Below are 22,721 nucleotides of genomic sequence, written 5' to 3'. Positions count from 1 at the left end.
CATCCTCTTTTTGGCAAATAATTTAGGACGTGATGGTGTTGTGCTCATAGGTGCTGCTGGCTATCACTGTGTCATCTACATATTGCAAAATAACCCCTTATTTCAACTGAACATCCCTTAAGTCTTTTGCCAACACTTCCCTGAATATAGTCAGGGAGTTCTTCAATCCTTGTGGCAGCACGGTTCAGCATGGCTTTAGTGTCTCTGTCCTGTTGTTCAAATGCAAACCATAGCTGAGACTGCTCATTTATTGGGATGCAGAAAAAAGCATCCTTCAAGTCTACAATTGAAAACCATTTGCTACCCTCAGACACCATGGTCAACAGAGTGTAGGGTTGGGCACTGTAGGATGGATGTCCTGAACAATGTCATTTATGGCCCTAAGATACTGCACAAACTGATATTTGTCAGAGTGAGATTTTTTGACTAGCAAAATGGAGTGTTGTAAGTGACTGACATGGCCAAATTAATCCCAATTTTAAAAACTTCTGCAACACTCACTGGATCCCCTCCAAAGCCTCCTTCTTGAGGGGGTACTGTTCCTTTGTGGGATCTGTGCCCCTTCTTTTAGATTAACTTTTATGGGTTGCATATTAACTGCTTCACCTAGGGTTTCATCAGCCCAAACAGTTCAATCAACCTGCTCATATATCTCAAGTGGGAAGAATTCACCTCCTGGGCCTACTGGACAGGTCAGGGATACCTGCAGTTGGAAAGCATGTTGTTCCAGTGGGACTTCCACACATAACTGCTGCTTCTCAGGGAAAAAAAAGTTATTTATGCAAACAATTTACAAAGCAAGTCTCAGCCCAGCAGTGGAATGGGGTGATCTGGCATGCAGAGAAAACTATGCATAAGCTTTTGATCTGTCATTTCAGAGGTTGCAGGAATGCCTGTTTTTGTAACTCCAGTTACTCCAGTAACTGTTACTGCACCTGAACTTTTCTTGTTTAATTTTGTGTTCAACACTTAATATGTAGCTCCTGTATCCACAAGAAAATCAATTGGCTGATTGATTCCCCACAGTCACCTATACCCATGGATCCCATGGGGAAATAGTAATAGGTCAGGAGATTTCCAATGGAGCCTCTGGGCCTCCTCATTCATCATCAGACTCCCAACCCCTTTTCAGCATTTATTGGTGAGTGTACTCATTTCTATTTTCCCTTTTAAATTTCAGGCACTCATTCCTTCAATGGCCCTCCTCCTAGCAATGGGCATATTGGTTGATGCCTATTGGACCTCTCCTCTTCCCTTTAGGGTCCTGCTTCTTCCTTTGGCCTATCCGCCATGCTTCTAAGAACACCATGGCCTGTTTTATCTTCCTTGCTTCCCAGGCATTGTAAACTTTAAATGCTGTGTCCACCAGCTGAGAGGGACTCATTCTCAATATCCTGTCTACACACTGGAGTTTCCTTCTAGTATCCAGAGCACTCTGCCTGATGAAAGTCATGTTCACCAGCAACATATCCTCTGGTGCCTGTGGGTCAGCATCAGTGTACTTCCTATAGGCCCTAGAGATCCTCTCCAAATTCAGAAGTGTCTTCATTTGGCTTTTGCTGAAAGGCCTGTATCATTTTCAGCATCTTTTGCTTGGGCATTCCCTTTTTAAGCCCTTCCAGTATACACTTTTTGTAATGTTCCAGGAAGACTAGGCTTCCACCATTTGGGTTCTAGTCAGGCTCCATCAAGAGAATTGCCTCAGCTGGATTGAGGATCCCATCAGGATCCCCTTGGTGGAGACATTGGGCCTCTTCATTAGCCCTATTTATAACCAGCTGTCTCTCATCCACAGTTAACAAGATATTTAAGAGAACTTGTACATCTGCCCAGTTTGGATGATGAATGGCAAAAATGGAGGTGATCAGATCTGCGATTCTCTGAGGATCATCCTTATATGAGGGGTTAGAATTCTTCCAATTCAGTAAGTCTGAAGTGGAGAATAGAGTATGGGCCCAATAGTAGTCAGTGGTCTGAACTTCTTGATTTACTTCACCTATAGGATATTGCCTCAAAGGGGATTGGCCTGCTCTGTATTGGGAGGATCCCTGGCCATATTGTGTGCCTGACAGATATTTGAGGGAGAGACCTCTCCCTCAGCATAGACGGGTGGAGCTATTGGCTCTGTGCTCTCTACTTCAGGGGGAAGCTGGTGAAGGGGGAGGTGGTGAGGAAGCTCCACCTACCACCAACCGTCAGTCCCCTGAAATGAGAACATGGATGATGTTTATCTCCTCATTCTCCTTTTCTCCCTGTGTCTAACAATCAGGGAGAAGTTTTGAGGCCACTTCCCTTCTCTGTACTATCAAGTGATTCTCTGTCCCTGAAAAATCCCTATTATATAATGATATAAATGCATCTACATAATGGATTTCATCCCTTTTATCCAACCATTGGCAATATTGTTCCAATTGAAAAATGGTACAGTGATTCAAAGAACCATCCATGACCACCTTTTCCCACAATCCAAACCATATGTAGGCCACACAGTATTACAGTAATAAACCAATACCTCCTTGGACATTGGATAATGGTAGTACATACTCCAGTCCTCCAAAAATCTACCCAGTAGGCTCCCCCTAAGAGCCAGCATAGAACTGCCCTTATTGTAGCAGCCGTACATGCAAAAAGCTACAAACACAAAAATACGGAAAATGTGGAAGCCACATATAAACAAAACCGTCACCCACAACTCCATTATTCCAAACTGGGCTCACAAGCAAATTTTCAGCAAAACAATCTCACTTCTCAGAGCCTCTCCCCTTCCCAGATCCATTTCCTTTCTATCTGCCAGGTATGTTTAGGTGGCTGATGCCCTCAAGAGCTGTGCAGAGAAATTCTCAGAGACTGGGAAACTCCAAAGTCCTAGTCTCCCACTCCTGAGGGGGTTGACCTGCCATGGGAAATTATCAATGTCTCTTCCTGTTCACCATTGCTGTTATAGAACCCCACCAATGCTGTTCTGGAACAGCTATGGGGTTCGATTGCCCACCACCAAGAAGCATGACTCCCAATGCTCTGTTACCATCTTCTCCAGGCAGACTGGAATCTGGGTAGCCAGGGAGGTCCATGACCACACCATCAGCTCTGGTGACTCTGAACTTCTGGCTTTCAGATCTCCTACCCGACTCACTCCAGACCACGTGGCTCTCTTTTCTTACTCCAGACTGTGTAGCTTCTCCCCCTGACTTTCATATCTCTCAGTGGGCCTCTTCTCTTACACTCCAGCCCTTATGGAGGTCCCCTCTTCTCTTTCAGCACACCCTCATTTAAAAGCTTGGCCCAGAACTCCCTGCGTGACCTCATATCTGGCCCTTCCTATGGTGTGTTAGAGTTCACCATTTTTGCCAATTCCCCAGTACTTTTTATCTTCTTTTGACTGCCATCTTTATTCAGAGCAAGAGTTCCCAGCAACACACGGACATCTGGAGTGGGCATCTGCCCCCTGCCTCTTATTCAGGTACAATACAAGTCCCCTGGCTATGTCACAATTCCCTGAATGTTCTCACAGTCACGTACATAATTTTCCCTGGGCAGCAGGCCCCTTCCCTTTAGGAAGGTACGACTATTAACTTGCTGTTGTTATGCAATGTATCTTAAATGTGGTATCATTTACTCCCCCTCCTCTCAGTTGAGGGTTGTGAGGGGTTCTCCTATTTTCATATGACTTATGCTCTGTACTCCATTACACTATGAGCTTAAATCAGTGATTTAGGCATTTCTCCCATAATACCCTTGAAAACATTAATTTCTTTAGCAATTCCCTTTCCTAGACATAATTCAAAAGGAGGCCAGTCTCTGGCAAAGCTTTTTGTTTTGTTTTAAATTTGGAATTATTTTTGTGGTATCCTAACAAATTACTGTAGTTTGTTTTCACAGGTAATTATCAATTGCAGCAATTAAAAGTGTTTAACACTGTGATAGGAAACACAACAAAGGGAGAAATCAGTATTTCCACTTGCTTTTATTCTTGGCAAATTATTAAAATTGTTCTTTATATAAATGATGCAATGCAGTTGGTTTGCTCTATGTCAAATCTGATACGTGCTTTAAACTAAATGATGGCAAAGATTATAAGGACTGACCTAGTCTGAAATGTGTGCGTTGGAAAGACAGGTGATTGGGCAAGCAGGAGTAAACTCAGAAGAGTGAGAGTCAAGCCTTGTTTTTTTTGTTTTTGTTTTTTTGGTATGTATGTGACTTATAGCCCATTCTTCCATATTTGTGCAGCTACAAACGTTCCCAGACTTCTTTCCTTATATTCCCAACCCAAGTTCTTTTCATTTTATTCCTTCCTTTTATTTCCTTCTCTTCTCCAACTCTCCATCTGTAATCACAAAGTTGATTCTTTCCCCATAACTTCATTTCTTGCACCCATCACTATTGAGAAAAAGATAAGTCTAGATTAGATGAAATAGAGCCTTTTTTTATTTAGTTCTAAAACTTGCTAAAATTCCAGTGAGAATGTGAAAATGGGATTTGTCTGCTAGCAGCTGTCTCCTTCTATTTTTTCAGGACCACTTTAAAATAAAACAGCTCATAAATTTTCTTTTATGCATTTACACTTAGCTCTTTGTTTATAATAGAGAATTCTATTTAAATTGAAGGAAAACCTAAGTAATTTGCATGCAAATACAGCAATACGTAGAACTTGCACAAATAATGAACATGATATATTAGCCAATCTTTTCAAAATCAGTGACCAGGAATATATTCATTATGAATGATTCTCTGATTCATTCTAGTTATTAGCATAAAGAGTCCTAAGATGTGTTTACCACTTTATATTAAATGGCAGTGATAAACAGCATATATTCCTTACAATATCATAAATTATAAGGACATATCTGCATTGAATATGCTTAATAGTCATACCATTAAATTATAAATTGCCTGCCATAGCTGGCATGGCTCAGTGGACTGAGTGCCAGCCTGCAAACCAAAGGGTCGCTGGCTCAATTCCCAATCAGGGCACACATCTGGGTTGCAGGCCAGGTCCTCAGTGGGGGTGCTCCAGAGGTAACCGCACATTGATGTTTCTTTCCCTCTCTGTCTCCCTCCCTTCCCCTTTCTAAATATAAATAAATACAATCTTTTAAAAAATTATAAATTGCCTAAGAGGGCCTGGATAAGAAAGCATTTGGACAACTAACATTACTGATCATGAATGGTTTGTGTATGTTTTCCTTCATAGAGTTGCCCTTCCTAAAAATGAAATATTACTTATCAGCTATGAAAACAAGTTTGTATGTCTTTTACTTTGAGGACAATGAAGTACTTGTGGGTGCTTTTAGCTAAAGGTGAATGAGCTACTAACAGCAAGATGACAAGTTTGCTGACATCTACAATAGTAACTATGTCTTTTTTTTGGAACAAACTTATGGACCAGAAAAGGCCACCACATCTAGTGTTTTATTTGATTCTCAGCACATCTTGGTGAGGAGATAAAATTTATATAATGTATCCCAGTTTTACAGCAGGTGACTGAGGTTCTCAGAGAACGTATTACTTGTCTAAGGATACTCAGCTCATATTGTCATATTTGCTAAATAAATACTTTTCAAATGTCAAAATAATTAAAAAGTATTTTGAAGTTAAAGATACCCTTTGTTGCATTAACCTTTTTTGGAAACAGATTTTAAAAATTTAACTTATTTTCCAATTACAGTTGACATACATTGTTATATTAACTTTTATCTGTTTTAAATATTTATATATAGTTTATCTTGAAAATACAAATAACATTTAGGGTTATTTAAAATTTCATATATGTAGAAGGGGCATGGCTTACAAAAGGCCGGGGAACAATATGCTAAATATTCATATAAATTCCAATATTTAAAAAAAGCTCAAGAGAAAATTACCAGTATATAATCTGGGCAAAAAAATCCTTGTTTTACTTTTCTCCCTATTCATTTGCAAACTTTTCTGGACAAGGACATTATTTTAAGAGTTATTCTATTTGGAATACTAACAGCCTCTCATTATTGACAATGATCAACTGTATATTAAAAATAGTGACAATAGCTACCATTTATTAGTATGTTCTTTGTACCAAGCATTACCCTAAAAGCTTTAAAAACTTTATTGAGACTTCTGGGCAAGATGGCGGCAAGGTAAATGTGGTACTCAAATCCTCCCCCAATGACATAAAAATTACAACTAAACTACAGAAAAACCCTCATTTAGTAGTGAGTGAAATGTAGCTTGATGGAAGTCCTACAACTAGAGAATTAAAGAAGTAGCCACATTGAGACTGGTAGGAGGGCCTGAGATGCAGAATGGACTTGTCCCATATCCACATATGGTAGATAAAAAACAGGAGTACTATCTTAGCTGTGGAGATCCCCCTTGAGGAGCAGGGAGTCCCAGCCCCACACCAGGTTTACCGGCCCAGGAGTAGAAGTTCTCATATCTCTTGGCTGCATAAACTAGTGGGGATTGTGTATGAGTGAGAATGAGGGTTTCTAGAGCCCCAGGTAATTCCTTAACAGGTCCAGAGGTGGACTTACTTGACTTGCTCCCTGTGAGCTCCAGTATTGTGGCAGCAACTTGAAAGGAACCAGGGATATATGAGGATAAACTGAATTATCTGGAATCAGATCAAGATCTGGGGGATGGGGCTGCTTTTTGCCAGACAAAAGTGCTAGCAGAGGCCATTGTTCCTTTTCTGAGAACACCACCCCCTCCCCAGCAGAGCTGACAAGAGGGTGCCATATCTGAGTCTCATCAACCTGTCTCACACTTTTTGTTCCACCCTGGTGTTTCCCTGAGACCCCACCCCAACCAACTTGCAGGCCCACCCAAGCTGTTTCCAGTGGGTTTTTTATACTAATTACCTCTCCTGCTTCTTGCTTAGGACTCACCTAAATCTCTCAAACAAGCATCATCTGGCCTTAGTAGTACCCCATACCTCTTTTTAAGTGGCTCCTGGCCCAGCACCAGCGGCAGCTGGCTTTAGTTTGCAGCTTGGCCTTTTCTGGGCAGCTCCAAGCCCAGGACAAGTAGAAGCCATCTTTAGATTGCTCTGTAGCTCATGATGAGTAGCCCTTAGCATGGCACAGGAAGTAGCTGACCTTGCACCTCATAGAAGCCCCCAGAGCCAGAGCACCCGGTGGACAGTTTCAGACTATTCTGGATTATGACCCTATGACTTCCATGAGTGATAGACTTAAGGGGTGGACTCAGTGAGTATCAAAACTACACTGAAACAAGTCCTGCTACCTAGGGTCAACCTTTGCATTGCAGCTCCTCTGCTATAGTCGCAGCCAGTATTTACAGCTGAATGGCTTGTGGGTCAATCCCTCCCAGTGATCAAGGCTCAACTAAAAAGAACTATGGTAATAGCCAACACAGGGGCACACCCAAAGCACTAGCTCAGGTGCCTGGGAAGGCTGCGCCTATGGACCACACAGGACACCTACTACATTAAGTCCCTCTGCCAAATCCTGGGGACATAGAACCTCTACCTAATACATAGAAACAAACACAAGAAGCCAGCCAAAATGCAGAGACAAAGAAACAGGTCCCAAATGAAAGAACATGAGAAATCTCCAGAAAAAGAACTAACTGAAATGGAGGCAAGCAAACTACCAGGTACAGAGTTCAAAACAATGGTTATAAGGATGCTCAAGGAACTTAGTGAGAACTTCACAGCATGAAAAAGTGCATAGAAACCATAAAAAATAACCAGTCAGAAATGAAAAAAATACACTAATAGAAATAAAGAATAATTTCCAGGGAATCAAAAGTAGAGTAGATGAATCCAAGAATGAAATCAGCTAATTAGAAAATAAGGAAGCAATAAACAACCAATCAGAACAGTAAAAATAAAAAAAAAATTCAAAAAGTTAAGACAGTTCAGGAAGCCTCTGGGACATTTTCAAGTGTTCCAACATTTGCATCATGTGGGTGCTGGAAGGAGAAGAGAGAGAGCAAGAAATTGAAAACCAATTTGAAAAAATAATGGCAGAAATCTTCCTTAACCTGAAGGAAATAAACATAAAAGCCCAGGAAACAGAGAATCCCAAAGAAGATAAACCCAAAGAGGTTCATACCAAGACACATCATGGTTAAAATACAAAAGGTTAAAGACAAAGAGAATCCTAAAAACAGCAAGAGAAAAGCAGATAGTTACCCACAAGGGAGCTCCCATAAGACTGTCAGCTTACTTTTCAACAAAAACTTTGAAGGCCAGAAGGGAGTGACAAGAAATATTCAAAGTGATAAAAAGCAGGGACCCACAACCAAGATTACTCTACCCAGCAAAGCTGTCATTCAGAATTGAAGGATATATTAAGAGCTTCCTTGACAAGGAAAAGCTAGAAGAATTCATCACCACCAAACCAGTATTACATGGAATATTAAATGGTTTTTTTTAACAAGAAGAAAAAAAAGATTAAAACATGCACAATAAAATGGCAATAAATACACATCTATCAACAATTAAAACTAAAAAAAAAAAAACAAAAACAGAAAAAGAACTAGCAGAACAGAAACAGACTCACAGATAAAGAGAACATTTTGATGGTTGCCAGATGGGAAGGGAGTTGGGGGGATGGGTGAAGAAAAGTGAAGGGATTAAGAAGTACAAATTGGGTGTTCCAGAATAATCATGGGGATGTAATGTATAGCATAGGGAATATAGTCAATATTATTCTAAAACCATGTATGGTGTCAGATGGGTATGAGATCTATTGGGATGATCACTTAGGAAATTATATAATGTCTAATGACTGAGGTGTATACCTGAAGCTAAAGTAATATGGTATGTCAACTGTATTTCAAAAATAAGAAATGATATAATTAAAAAAATATTTTATTTATTTTTAGAGAGAGGGGAAGGGAAGGAGAAAGAGAGGGAGAGAAACATCAATGTGTGGTTGCTTCTCATGTGCCCCCTGCTGGAGGCCTGACCTGCCCCACAATCCAGGCACGTGCCTTGACTGGGAATCAAACCAGCGACCCTTTGGATCTCAGGCCTGCACTCAGTCCACTGAGCCACACCAGCCAGGGTTAATATAAAAAATTTTTTAAAAGGAAAATCCTCACTGATTTTAACTCACACATTTTCTTAGCCACTCTATGAGGAGGCACCATTATTATTCCATTTTACAGGTATCCAAATTTAGACCCAGAGAATTAACCTATTTCCTCATGGCCACTCAACTCATAACTGAAAAACTGAAATTAAAGGATTAACACCTAGGCTATCTGGCTAGAGAGCCATAACTCTAAACCATTATTGGTGCTAACTTAAAAAGAAGAGTTTCTAGAGTCTGCATACACAGGCTCCAGTCTTGGATCTATCCCTTACCACTCAAAGTCAAGTTATTTAATAACTCTAGGCCTCGGTTTTGATATCTGTCATATTATGATAATAACATCAACCTTATAGGGTTAATATAAAGAAGAGATAAATAACAAATTTAATAAAATCTATCAGGGAACGTAGAGATTAGTTGTTAATGAATGCTAATTTTTCCTCTTAATGAAGTATGAGTACTGCCTTATGATCATTCTATTTCTGAATTTTGAGGATATCATAGGCTTGTATCTGTAGCACTGTGTTATATAACCCTCCTGTCTTCCAATGAATTGCTTTCACACCATCTAAAAGTACCTGAGTGATATGGCCAAAAATATTAATCCAGCAAATAATTAATGTGTTTATTGAAATGAGCTATTGAATTACCACTTTTTAAAATCTTGACTGATTTGACTTTAATCTAAAATTCCTTAAGCGACTGCTAGATTTGGTCTTGTGTATAGGGTAAACTATCACTGTTAAAAAATACTATATGATTATTCTTCACCTTGGCAAAATGAATACGTTCATTTCATAGGTTTAGGAGATCAAAAACAAATACAGAGAAATATAAAAATTTTAAAATTCTAAACCCTATTACACTGACCATTACTTTGGCTGAACACAATTTCTGGGCATCCAACTACACATGAATAGATATTACATTTGCAAGAGTTAAAAATAAAGTTAAATGAAAAAATTATGGCCCCCTTCTTATAGGCAAGAAACTATGGGGACTCCCAAAAGATTTCAGGAGTTTTGCAATTGTTGCATCAGTTTTGCAAAAGTTGTCTGGGGTGTGCACTCTAGTAAGCCCAATTTGAAAGAATGACCAGGCAGGATGTTTTCAATTGGTGATAGAAATCCAGTACAAGATCCAGTACTGAGTTATCCAAAACTTAGACTAAACTTATATTTAGAACACCAGCAAAGTTCAGCTTTTCAGATTTTCTAATAATGTATCAGATTTTCTAATAAAAATATCTTTAAAATACCTAGAAAAATACCTAAAATATTTAATTTTAGCTTGTCTCATGTTTGGTGTTATTTTGAAAGTGAAATTTTATTTTTAATTACATATCAATATATGAGTCACCATAATCTTTCAAGGTTTAGGATCTCGTCCAGTTCTATTGAAATGATTATATTGGTGAAACTACTGTGGTCTGTGCGGCTATTCACTTAATGGGGTGTGTTCTGGAAGAATGTCTTGAAGCAAAATGAGTATACATGGTGATGGAACATTTTTAAGTAATCTTCCCAAAGCTGAGCTTTAAGTTAGTATTAAAAAACTATACAATTTCTAATTTCCACATTTCTGCTCACTTTTTAACTATTGGAGCTTGACACAAAATAGCAACTTGGGAAAGGCTGGTGTGTGGGTGGCTGACTGATTGCTTCTGGGGCTGTTTCGTAGAGGCTTTAGAAGATCTGCATGCTTCCTGACCCGGTGCTGTTACTGCAACACAGTCACCTGACAGACTTCCTTGACAAGGCCTGACTAGCCATTGTTCAGGGAACAAAACCCCTTGAAAGGCCTTTTATCTTTGGAAATAGCACCTTGCAAACACTCACAATTTTGCTTTCTTGGCTGCTGATTGATTTTTGACTCTGATAGGCTTACAATAGTTAGCTAAAACTCCAAATTGCCTTTAAAAAAAAAAACATTTTATTTATTTTTATTTTTTTAAATTTATTTATTTATTTTTATTCAGTTACAATTGTCTGCATTTTCTCCCCTTCCTTCCACCCCACCCCAGCCAGTCCTATCCCCCTCCCCTACCTCTACCTTCCCCCTTGATTTTGTCCTTGTGTCCTTTGTAGTAGCTCCTATAGACCCCTCTCCCCACTATCCCCTCCCCACTCCCCTGTGGCTATTGTTACAATGTTCTTAATTTCAATATCTCCGGTTACATTTTGTTTGCTTTTTTCTTTTGTTTATTATGTTCCAGTTAAAGGTGAGATCATATGGTATTTGTCCCTCACCTCCTGGCTTTGACATATTGAAGTATCCAAATGGATAGACATGTCTAGCTCATTTTCCTTCAGGTGACTTAGGCGTTGTCTATATCATCCCAGTCTCATAATGTAAGGTTGAGGTTGAATATAGCCATTTTTTGGAAATAGACATCAATTACATGTTCACAGTTTTCATTCACTAACGGGGAAAGGTCATTGTTTGTAATAGTTTCTTTTTTGGGAGACAGAAAAATGTTAAAGCTTACGAAAGATAAAAACAGGATTTTTACCCCTTCACTACATTAATACTCTTGTGTACCTATATAGGCATAGGCCTCTCTGAGATTATGTAAAGAAAGAGAAATACCATACAATCTCACTTTTAAGTAGAACCTAATCAACAAAACAAACAAGCAAGCAAAATACAACCAGAGACATTGAAATGAAGAACAAACTGACAGTAACCAGAGGGGAAGGGGGAAAGGGATAATAGGGGAAAGGCCATCAAGGAACATGTATAAAGGACACATGGACAAAGCCAAAGGGGGTAGGTTCAAGAGTGGGAGGTGGGGTGAAAATGGAGACAACTGTACTTGAACAACAATAAAAAAAGAAATTGTCAATTGCTTAAAATAGTGACCCTGCCTCAAATGATACCAACACAGTTGGAATTAGAACTCAGGAAGTGAAATTATATCTCAGAAACTTTCCACTACATAACAAAGTGTAACATGTACACAGAAGTACACACATACACACAACTTAAATTGTGAAAACATTATCACTTCAAAATATAACTGATATTTACTTGAATTTTGATCAAACCAACTTATTTTATTTTATTTATTATTACTCTATACTTCTTCCCTGCAAGATAGCTTTGTAATTTAGGTTGGCATGCTTTAACATAGAATTTAAGTTGGACATGCATAGGAAGAAAATGTTATTGAATAATTGTTATTATCTTTATCTTAACACAATCTAGAAAAACAGATATTTTTTTGAAGTATAATTCCCATAATTGCTCAGGAATGTGAAGAAATGTTTAAAATTGTTTTAATTTTATAAGCAGTAGTTAAAGCAACATCCATGGATTTTCACAGATGACATATTGTTAAACTAGGAAATATTTTTTAAAGACTTTATGTATTTATTTATTTTTAGAGAGAGGAGAAGGGAGGGAGAAAGAGAGGGAGAGAAACACCAATGTGTGGTTGCCTCTCATGTGCCCCACCTGGCCTGCAACCCAGGCATGTGCCCTGACTGGGAATCAAACCTGTGACACTTTGGTTCGCCGGCCACGGAGCCTGCTCAATCCACGGAGCCACACCAGCCAGGTGTAAGCTAGGGAGTATTTTGATTTAGCTCTTTGATAGTAAGTCAATTATATATTTTCAAAAATGTTATTTGTGCACAATGAGGATTTTGAGAGAATATTGGTGTTGTAGATAGGGTTCTCCACATAACTCAAAATTAATGAATCAGCCTGGTTAAGCAATGGAGAAGGACTGACAAAAAAAGTAGGAAGATGAGAGTTATTTATTAATTAATGAAATCAAGTTATTAGAGCTCTAACATTAGGCTTAACTGGATACACATTTGGAGCCTTATTGAGAAACTCTCTCAAAAGCCGTATTTTCTAACATCAGTTATTTATTAAAAAACTTGTTTATTATAAACAACAAAAATTCCTTTTCCAAGAATGTGATTTTCAGCCCTGGGTGGTGTGGTTCAGTGGATTGAGTGCTGGCCTGTGAACCAAAGTGTCTCAGGTTTGATTCCCAGTCAGGGCACATGCCTGGATTGCAGGCCAGGTCCCCAGTAGGGAACACATGAGAAGCAACTGCACATTGATGTTTATCTCCCTTTCTCCCTCCCTTCCCCTCTCTAAAAATAAAATCTTAAAAAAAAAAAAAGAATGTGATTTTCAAATCACTTTCATGAATGAGAAATGAGAATTCTTTACTTGTTATTACATAGTGAAATATGTATGCCTGAACACCTGCACATAAATCACCTGACTTCTATTTCAGAAGTAGATTGTGATATATTTAATCATGTTAGGAGGGAAATTCTAAGATCTGCAAATAGCTTATGTTCTCCTGAGCATGTTGACTGCATTTGAAAGTAAGCTGTCACCAGGTGGAAAGCAGTATTTTTATAACAGCTAGGATCACTATATGTTCCAGTTTCCTTAGGAGAGATCCATATTATGTCTATTGTTCTATACTAACTATTAATAGCACCTCCTTTTCACTGTAAAAAGTTTCTAAATTTGGACAATTAATGTTATGGTCACCCTAGTGATAACTTTATGGTCCACAGCATTGCCAACTCTAAATTTCAGTAAATGGGTTTAGGGTCTTGCTAAAATGGTAACTGAGATAAAGAGCATAGCATTCCTGGTAACATGTCCTTTCTCATACAGCATTTTTATAATTGTCTACATTTTTGTATTTGTCAAATATTCTTTGAATTCCATGTAGGTTTTTCTATGGCTTTCCACATGCTTAAACCAGTCTAGTCATCTGTAGGACCCATGTTTTTCTGGAGCCTTTCCTCTTCTAGGCTAATCTGTATTTGTTGCACTTTAGCTCTGTTGACTAACTGTTATTGTGGGACTTCCATTGGCCATCATTAGTGGAATTCCTCTTATCATTCTGTCACTTTCTCATGCATTGAGTTACATGCTTTTTGAATCTTTATTGGTTTAATTTCTCATTTTGGTAGAATACTTTCTCCAGTAGCTGTGTGGGAGCTTTGTCCAGCAGAGCCCCCCGGCCATCACGGATGAGAATAAGTCTACCATGACATGATCTGCTTGGGGAGGAGAGGTAGCTAATCTCTCAGAGGAGAAGGGACTTGAGGCTTTTCCTCAATGGACTTTTATTGAGTTCAATTTGCAAAGGAATACAGGTGAAGCTCATCAATCATTGTCAGGCAGTAATGATCAAACAGTAGATAACATTCTATGAGGGCTTATTCTGCTATGTCAAAGCCTAGGGGTGAGGATCCATCACCCCCTTTATCTATAGCCCCTCAAGTCATCACCCCATCAAGACCCCATGGGGTAGTCCTGCTGGCCCCATCATAACCGTGCCTCTCTTAGGTCATCCCTCCCTTGAGGAATCTTACCCATCATTGCCCAACCAGTCATCGGCCGGGGGCCAAGCAGGGTGAAGTAAAGGGGGCAGAGGCAGCACCCCAGCTTATCTGGGAAGATAAGCTTTGTCTCCTTAGTGGCTTATGGTCCCAAGGTCTATTTACTCAGCCTTAGCCATGTGTGGTTATAGCTTCTGAAACCAGGCAGGGCAGTTCCCAACATGTAGCTGTAATTTTTTGAGGCTTTTCCTGTGTGAAAACATGTGAAAATATATATGCTGATTGACAGTTTCATTGCATATGAAATTTTAGATTAAAATCATTTTGCCTGATAATTTTCAACAGTGCAGTTTAGCTTCTGGTACTGTTATTAAGAAGTTTAAAGCTATTTTGATTCTTGATCTTTTTAATGTAACCTATTTATTTTTCTCTTTGAAAGCTTCTCTTTGTCCCCAAAGTCCTAAATTTTATGACTGCCTTAGTGGTGTTCCTTTTTTTTTCTTTCTTTCTTTCTTTCTTTTTTTTCTTTTTTTTTTTTTTTTTGGTACTAGACAATAGAGCCTTTCAATCAGGGAGCTGATAGCCTTCCATTATAGGGATTAGTTTTCAACTGTTCCTTTGGTGATTTCTTAATTTCTATTTTATCTTTCCTTTTTATTAGTCAAATTGTGTCTTCACAGTGGTGAAACACTTCCACATTAAAAATAATTTCTGAGTGCCTACCACAGTGACTGCCACAGATTTAAAAAATAAATAAAGGTACATTGAATAAATGATAATTATTATCACCTAATAGCAAGTCTTAAAATGCAGACTTTGCTTACGTCTAGTCTCTATTCAAAATGATTTTTCTTTTTTGCCTGGAACCATCTGTTTCAAAGGAGATGTGACGGGCATATTCTGATAATGAAATTTTATCCTTCCCACACAATGTCTTATTTCACCCTCAAGTTATTCTCTAAAAATATTTTCTATTATTTCAATCTTTGGGTGTCACATTTTAATCATTTGGCTTTTAGGAATAGTACACTAAATTATGATTCCTAGTGGGCTATAATTTTTTGAAAGGCATGTGGTTGATTTCTCTGAAAAGAATTTTAAAAGCTGAGTTTGAATAGCACTATCGTTGAATACCCAGTCAGCTGTGGCCAAGAAGAGGTGATCCATACCTAAGTAGAACATGAAGGTGAGATCAAGTATAATCTCTAAAATGTAAGCTTGTTTTCTAAGCTTCTTCTGCTTTAACATTAAAATAAAACACCAAAAAGCCTTAGTACCACCAAGTAACATTTAAGAGATTCAAAAATTGGTTGAATTCTAGCAATGCTTGAATAAAAGTTTCTGAGAGGATTTAAAAGCTATTTACTACTTCAAATCAGGCTGCATAATGGGGTCTCAACCTAAGAGGAATAGGCAACCTCCTGTCAAGAATTTTATGAGAAACAAATTTCCCTTTCCACATGCCCATTTAATATAGCATGCCAATTCTCAGCATTAGTACATTTTTGGCATTAACATGTTAATCTCCAACTGATTAATTCTGGGGTGGTATGAACTGCTTATCCTCTTCCATGTAGTAGGTTATTCATTGAGACTGGGGCCTTTTCAAGAAGCTATATTTCATAACCTCAATGGAGCTTCAGGCAACTAATTCTGTTTTAGCATTAGTGACTCTCTCCACCCCCACCTCAAGACACACACAACCAAATTCTCAGGTGATCTCTAACCAAAGGGGAAATAAAGAACGTTTGTTCTATAGTGATGTACTTTCCAGAAATAATTTTATAACACAAATTTACTGATTTATTTATTATATAAAGCTTAAGTGAGACATAAAATATATATAATATAAATTATATTATATACATATTCACACCAAGTCATCACAGTGAAGCTATAGATCAAATGTAAAGAGATGATTTAAAAATATGTTGCAGTTAAAATAGTTGAATTCTCAAGTGCTGCAATGAAGTAAGAAGACCATAAGATAATATTTTCAAAGTGATAAAAAAATGACAGTGGACCTAGAATTCCATTCCCATTGATATATGCTTATCTTCCAATGATTAATGTGAAATAACATTTTCAGACAAGTAGAACCTCTCTAGAATTCTTTAAAAATGTACTTTAGGAAGCATAAAAGTAATTCGGACACAATAATAATCATAATACAAGTTATATATGATAACAAAGAAATAACAAAGAAAACGGAATAAAAAAAACTGCTCTTTTCTTTGAAAATGTAGTAATCTCTGAGTTAAAAATTCTCTATAAAGTCTCTGTTAAATATAAACATTCTATGAAAAAGGAGTGACATATGACATCATTAACATTTTCTTTTTTTTAATTTTTATTGGTATTCAATTACAGTTGTAATGCCTTTTCTCCCCATCCCTCCACCCCACCCCAGATGAACCCACCTCCCGCCCCCACCTCCACCCTCCCCCTTGATTTTGTCCATGTGTCCTTTATAGTAGTTCCTGTAATCCCCTCTCCTCACTGTCCCCTCCCCACTCTCCCCTGGCTATTGTTAGATTGTTCTTAACTTCAATGTCTCTGATACAGTGTGCATTCCAATACAGAAAGTGTGTTCTCTGAGCGACATTAATAAGTGTGATTTGAAAATAAGTGTACATGTTCAAATAAGTTTGTGAAACTTGGTGTTAAACAAACTGAAAACAGATTTTTGACTGCTGGACTTTGAAGGTCCTCTAAGTATGCTAATGTAAATTTTACATTACTAAGAGAATGATATAGTATGCAGCATTTCTTAATTTTATTTAATCACAATTTTTTTCAGAGTAATTCAGTGAATTGGCATTCCATGGATCACACTGAAGGGCACTCTGTTCCTAGCACACATGCCCTTTGATTCTTTATCAAATTAGATAAATGTTAATTTGAAAAGCAACAAACAGTTTCTAACAGGGGGCAGGAAATCCTTACAGAAGGAAGAGAAAAGAGTGGGATTTATTTATTTTATTTTTTTAATTGTTGTTCAGTTACAGTTGTCCCCATTTCCCCCCTATTACTCTCTTCTGCCCTCCCCACCATTGTCTTTGTCCATGGGTCCTTTATACATGTTCCTTGACTAAGCCCTTCCCCCTCTTGACCCCATTATCCCCCTCCCCTTCCCCCTCTGGTTACTGTCAGTTTGTTCTTTATTTCCATGCCTCTGGTTCTATTTTGCTCATTTGTTTTGTTCCTTAGGTTCCATTTATAGGTAAGATCATATGGTATTTGTATTTCACCACCTGGCTTATTTCACTAGCGTAATACTCTCCAGTTCTGTCAATGCTGTCTCCAAAGGTAGGAGTTCCTCCTTCTTTTCTGCAGTGTAGTATTCCATTGTGTAGCTGTATCACAGTTTTTTGATCCACTCATTTACTGATGGGTACTTAGGCTGTTTCCAGCACTTAGTTACTGTAAATAATGCTGCTATGAACATTGGGGTGCATAGGTTCTTTTTGAATTGGTGTTTCAGGATTCTTAGGGTACAACAGCAAGATTTAGAGTATGAAGTGGTTCCTGGGATGGAAGACCCAGACAGGGGAGCTGCCTTTGTAAGAAGGAGAATTCCAAAAACATGGACAATCAAATGGCAAAAAATAACATCATGTGCTTAAAGCTTTTGCTGGAGTCTTTGTTGCTGAAATATATGGGTGTTCCATGAGTATTTACTGTCCTTTGGCAATATAAAAGAAAATGTTTGAGACATGAAATAAGTATTGGCTTTCAAACACGCAGCTAGCTGTTCTTCTGATACATTTGATTTGAAAGGAGTGTCCACTGACCATTACGCAAACCTATGTGGAATCCTCAGTGATGATTTTTGCCTTATTATGAGATACAAAATAACAAAGTTAAATGGTTTCCCATTATATAAGGTTCATAAGATTTTATATGCAATGGACAAATATTTTTTACATAAAACAATCTTCATCGGAGGCCTAAAAGACTATGAATAGTATACACATTCATCAGCAAGGTTCATGTCTATGCTAATACTAAAAGTAATAACATATTTCTTAATATGTATTTATCCTAATTGGAATTACAATTTTAATTATTGAATAATGTTTGCATTAAATTATATTAAATTACTATTTCATTATTTATGAAATTTTATTAAAATACATTGTATTATTTTTTAATGGGTGGGAAGGAGAGTTTTAATGATTTCTGCAGTATTTTTCTACACTTCAGCAAAAGTAACAACTCTGAGAAGTAGGCAGAGCAGTTGTATTTTCTTTGATTGGCAGATTATGTGAATTCACTAAAAATTATAAAGATTAAAGGATTATAATAGATTATATTAAAACATGTAAAGATTATACACTGATGTAGTCTGGAGATTATAAACTCCAGATACTTCCAGGTAAATCATATTAACTTACTTGTTATTTCTCTTTCCATGAACTAAGGTCTATTCCGGAAATGTATTGCAACTTATTTATTCATGGTACTATGCGAGGAAAACATGAATAAATATTTACATATTTATATTTATATCTATATTACTTATATTTATATTTACACTTATTTTTGTATATGATGCCACAGCCATTAAACAGATGTCACAGGGAAGACAGTGCTTCTAATACTAGTAATGCTAGAAGTGATGTTTTGGGCAAAGAGGCATGGTTTGTATTTGCTGACTTTCTTTTACTCTTTTCTAAAATATATTTTATTGATTATGCTATTACAGTTGTCCCATTTACCCACCTTTATTCCCCTCCGCCCTGCATATCCCCTTCCACCCACATTCCCCCCTGCTTTAGTTCATATCCATGGGTCATACATATAAGTTCTTTTGCTTCTACATTTCCTATATTATTCTTAACCTCCCCCTGTCTATTTTCTACCTACCATTTATGCTACTTATTCTCTGTACTTTTCCCCATCTCTCCTTCCCATTCCCCTGCTGATAACCCTCCATGTGATCTCCACTTCTGTGATTCTGCTCCTGTTCTAGTTGTTTGCTTAGATTGTTTTTGTTTTAGGTTTGGTTGTTAATAACTGAGTTTGCTGACATTTTTACTGTTCATATTTTTTATCTTCTTTTTCTTAGATAAATCCCTTTAACATTTCATATAATAAGGGCTTGGTGATGAGGAACTCCTTTAACTTGACCTTATCTGAGAAGCACTTTATCTGCCCTTCCATTCTAAATGAAAGCTTTGCTGGATAGAGTTATCTTGGATGTAGGTTCTTGCCTTTCATGATTTGGAATACTTCTTTCCAGCCCCTTCTTGCCTGCAAGTTCTCTTTTGAGAAGTCAGCTGACAGTCTTATGGAAACTCCTTTGTAGGTAACTGTGTTCTTTTCTCTTGCTGCTTTTAAGATTCTCTCCTTATCTTTCATCTTGGGTAATGTAATTATGATGTGCCTCGGTGTGTTCCTCCTTGGGTCCAGCTTCTTTGCGACTCTCTGAGCTTCCTGGACTTCCTGAAAATCTATTTCCTTTGCCAGACTGGGAAAGTTCTCTTTCATTATTTGTTCAAATAAGTTTTCAATTTCTTGCTCTTCCTCCTCTCCTTCTAGCACTCCTATATTTCGGATGTTGAAATGTTTAAAGATGTCCTGGAAGTTCCTAAGCCTCTCCTCACTTTTTTGAATTCTTGTTTCTTCATTCTGTTCTGGTTGAATGTTTCCTTCTTCCTTCCTTTTGGTCCACACTGTTGATTCGAGTCCCAGTTTCCTTCCCATCATTATTGGTTCCCTGTACATTTTCCTTTATTTCACTTAGTATGGCCTTCACTTTTTCATCTAATTTGCAAACATATTCAACCAATTCTGTGAGCATCCTGATTATCAGTGTATTGAACTGTGCATCTGATAGGTTGGCTATCTCTTCGTCACTTAGTTGTATCTTTTCTGAAGCTTTGATCTGTTCTTTCATTTGGACTTTTTTTTTTGCCTCAGCATGCCTGTTACGTAGTAAGTGGCGAAGCCTTAGGTTTTCACCATGGCAGGGCAACCCACATCGTTGCTTTGTGACTCTGTATGTGGGGTCTGAGAGGGAACAATGGGGCTTGCTCCACTCTCTGCCAGTTTTCAGTCACTTCCCCCACTACCCACAAACAAATTGGGCCCTTCTGGTGCTGATTCCTACATGGGTGGGTTTGTGTATGTTCTACAACCCTGTGGGGCTCTTCACCAAACTCTTCTGTGAGGCTGGGAGTTTCTCCCACTGCTGACTCAACCCCCACCAGTGTTTTCAATCAGAAGTTTGAGGCTTTATTTCCCTGCACTGGAACCGTGGGTTGTACAGTCTGTCTTGCTCCCTAGTTGTTCCTCCCGGTTTATCTGCATGTGAATATGGGACCACCTGCTCCACAATCCTCTGCCTCGCTGGGTCCAGCAGCCGCCACCTTGTGACGAGTCCTTTCCAGGCCACCTGCCTGTCTCTGCCCCTCCTACCGGTCTGGATGAATGTTTCTTCTTTAACTCCTTGGTTATTGGACTTCCATACAGTTCGATTTTCTGTCAGTTCTCGTTGTTTTTTGTTTTTAAATTATTGTTGTCCTTCTTTTGGTTGTGTGAGGAGGCACAGTGTGTCTACCTACACCTCCATCTTGGCTAGAAGTCTCTTTTACTCTTTTTAATCTTTCCTTAGCTGCACACCTGTATTGGACTAACAAATTATTATATAAATAATTTATTGTTTAATTAAGTTTATTTCTTGTTAACTCTCAGTGATTTATTCTTCCCAATATGCACTTGTGCAAGGAGAAATTGTTCTTGATATATGTATATAAGTATATCATATGTCTATATGTATATATTGATATATATGTGTATACACATATACATACAGGTCTGGCAGAAGTAACACTTGCTTGAGTGTAGTTTGTATGATAATAATATGGGTGTAATAATTTATTTATTTATTAAGTTAAAGTAGTTTTATTATAAGATGAAAACAATAATTTCTTGATTTTTTCAATTATAAAAATATTAAATTGCTACTGCAATTTATTGTAGAGGATATTTTCCTTTTTTATGCAATATCTTTCATTTATTTATTTTTTATTGTTGTTCAATTACAGTTGTCCCCATTTTCCCCCCATTTTTATCCCCCACCTTATACATCCCCACCTCCCACATTCAATCCTCCCCTACTTGTTGTTTTTGTCCATGGACCCTTTATACATGGTCCTTAATGACCATTCCCCTTCTTTGTCCTGTTATCCCCCTCTGCCCAACTCTCTGGTTATTGTCAGTTTCTTCTTTATTTCCATGTCTCTGGTTCTACTTTGCTTGCTTGTTTGTTTTGTTTTTTAGGTTGCGCTTAGAGGTGAGATCATACAGTATTTGTTTTTTTTGCCTCCTGGCTTATTCTACTTAGCATAATACTCTCCAGTTCCATCCATGCTGTCTCCAAATGTAGGAGTTCCTTCTTTCTTTTTGTTGCTTGGTATTCCATTGTGTAAATATACCACAGTTTTTTGATCCACTCTTTTACTGATGGGCACTTAAGCTGTTTCCAGCACTTGGCTATTGTAAATTGTATTGCTATGAACATTGGGGTTCATTGGATAATTTGAATTAGTGTTTCAGGGTTCTTAGGGTATAATCCCAGTAGTGGAATTGCTGGGCCAAAAGGCAGGTCCATCTTTAGTTTTTTTTAGGAAATTCCATACTGTTTTCCACAGAGGCTGCACCAGTCATTCCCACCAACAGTGTACTAGGGGTCCCTTTTCTCCGCATCCTTCCCAGAATTTGTTGTTTGTTGATTTGTTTATGATGGCCATTCTGACCGTTGTTAAGTGGTATCTCATTGTGGTTTTAATTTGCATCTCTCTGATGGCTAGTGATGCTGAGCATCCTTTCATATGTCTCTGGGCCATTTGTATGTGGTCCTTGGAGAAGTGTGTGTTCAGGTCCTTTGACCATGTTTTAATTGGATTGTTTCTTTTCCTAGTGTTGAGTCATATGTATTCTTTATAATTTGGAGATCAAATCCCTGTCTGATATATCATTGGAAAATAAGTCCTCTCATACAGTTGATTCCCTTTTCATTTCATTGATGGTGTCTGTAACAATGCAGAGGCTTTTTATTTGATGTAGTCCCATTTGTTTATTTTTTCTTTATTTTCTTTGCCCTAGGATATATATATATATATATATATATATATATATATATATATAGGCAGAAATATTGCTACTTGTGATATCTGAAATTTTCCTGCCTATGTTTTCCTCTAGGACTTTTATGGTGTCATGACTTATATTTAAGTCTTTTATCCATTTTGAGTTTATTCTGGTGTATGGTGTAAGTTGGTGATCTAGTCTGATTTTTTTTGCATGCACTGGTTCATGTCTCCCAACACTAATTATAGAAGAAACT

This window comes from Desmodus rotundus, chromosome X, assembly GCF_022682495.2.
Source record: "Desmodus rotundus isolate HL8 chromosome X, HLdesRot8A.1, whole genome shotgun sequence".
NCBI classification, from domain to species: domain Eukaryota; kingdom Metazoa; phylum Chordata; class Mammalia; order Chiroptera; family Phyllostomidae; genus Desmodus; species Desmodus rotundus.
Note: the sequence above shows the minus strand (reverse complement) of the source record.